Source organism: Monodon monoceros, unplaced genomic scaffold (genome assembly GCF_005190385.1).
Source record: "Monodon monoceros isolate NGI ecotype Baffin Bay Population unplaced genomic scaffold, NGI_Narwhal_1 Super_Scaffold_11, whole genome shotgun sequence".
NCBI classification, from domain to species: Eukaryota; Metazoa; Chordata; class Mammalia; order Artiodactyla; family Monodontidae; genus Monodon; species Monodon monoceros.
Genome location: NW_021703767.1, coordinates 67,731,240 through 67,733,445, shown reverse-complemented (window position 1 = coordinate 67,733,445; position 2,206 = coordinate 67,731,240).

The window sequence follows — 2,206 nt, the reverse complement described above, 5'->3', positions numbered from 1 at the left end:
CTTTTTTTTTTTGAGTATTCAAAAGCAAACCCTCTTAACTTCAGTCACTTGTAGTGTTAATGATTTTCCATAGCTTTCCCATGTTCCTGAAAGTGACTTTACATCAATTATTTTATTTGGAAAGTAACAATAGTAATTATGACAGGTAATATTATATCCACTTTATATAAGAAACCGAGAGAAAGAAAGATTAAGCAACTCATCCAAGGACATATAGTCTATCTGCTATGCTGCTTAGAATCCCACTCCTGGTTTTACACTATTCCATATAGTGGAATAAATAAAACATGAGTAAATAAAACAAAAAATATTTCTGTAGAAGTCCTGGGACCAATTAGAGCTCTAGCAAAACATTATAGGCGTGGCCACTGACCTAGTAGGGTGATTCTTATTCTTATTTAATATGGTATGCTTATCTGTTTAAAACTTCATTACATGGTATAAGTATTGTTACTCCAGATTTCTTTCAACTTCCATTTGCATGGAATATCTTTTTCCATGAAATCTCTACTTATAATTTGAATATTTTCAGAGATAGAAACAAAACATTTACAGAAAATTGGGAAGATTTGAGCAATAACCACATCTTTGGGCTGATGTCAAGGAGAACAGCCACATTCTTCAAAAAAGATTCCTGTCAGGAATCAAATCCTGTACCAACCCTGAGAATTATTCTCTGGCTTTGATCTCTTACCTATTTTCACTATACTCTCAGGCATTTGCCCTTCATGCCCTGGGAACTCAGTCCTAGAGTTAATTGCTTATATTAGTTCTAGCCTCCTACCCTAGCTAGTTACTCAGACAGCCAGTATCCAGATTTCAGAGGGAGGCAGCTTGTGATATATTTCTATTTCTATTCCCTTCCTCCAATCCAGCTCTTACTATATAAACAGGTACCCCTACCTCCACTCCAAACTCCCTCCACTCCAGTGCGGGATTTGGGGGAGGGAGGGATGTGGTGGTCGTTCCAACAGAAAAGAAGGTGCTCTTAGCCCCACTTGATGTTTGGGTCACAGTTGTCCCTCCAGTTCCTAGATGCACTTTCATGATGGTTCTTCCCAGTTTCCTGCCCCTGCTTGGTCTTCTTTGAGTAGTTCACTTCTCATACCACTGGCTGAGCAGTTCCCATCAAGGCTAAAATTCTCCGTATCCTCGGAATGCACCTTTATTTCCATGGCTGGTCTTACCCTGTATGTATATCTCTGATCCCTACCTCTCTTTCTTTCTTCCTTTCTTCCTTCCCTCCTTCCTTCCTTCCTTTCTTTCTTTAATTTATTTTGGCTGTGTTGGGTCTTCGTTGCTGCGCGCGGGCTCTCTCTAGTTGCGGTAAGCGGGGCATACACTTAGTTGCGGTGCGCAAGCTTCTCATTGCAGTGGCTTCTCTTATTGTGGAGCATGGGCTCTAGGTGCATGGGCTTCAGTAGTGCCTCGCGGGCTCAGTAGTTGTGGCTTACGGGCTTAGTTGCTCCGTGGTATGTGGAATCTTCCCGGCCCAGAGCTCGAACCCATGTCCCCTGCATTGGCAGGCAGATTCTTTACCACTGCACCACCAGGGAAGCTGCTACCTCACTTCTTGCATAACAGCAAAATTCATTCAAAGTTCTCGTCCAGGGACACCTAAATGTCCATCGACAGATGAATGGATAAAGAAGATGTGACACATATATACAATGCAATATTACTCAGCCATAAAAAGGAACAAAATTGAGTTATGTGTAATGAAGTGGATGGACCTAGAGTCTGTCATACAGAGTGAAGTAAAAGTCAGAGAAAAACAAAGACCTTATGCTAACGCAGATATATGGAATCTAAAAAAGCAGTACTGATGAACCTAGCTGCAGGGCAGGAATAAAGACACAGACGTAGAGAACGGACTTGAGGATGTGGGTGTAGGGGGAAGGGGAAGCTGGGACGAAGTGAGAGTAGCACGGACATATATACACTATCAAATGTAAAATGGAAGGCTAGTGGAAGCTTCACCATAGCACAGGAAGATCAGCTCCGATGCTTCCTGATGACCTAGAGGGGTGGGATAAGGAGGGTGGGAGGGAGGCTTAAGAGGGAGGGGATATGGGGATATATGTACACATATAGCTGATTCACTTTGCTGTACAGCAGAAACTAACACAATATTGTAAAGCAATTATAGTCCAATAAAGATATATATATATATATATATATATATATATATATATATATATATATA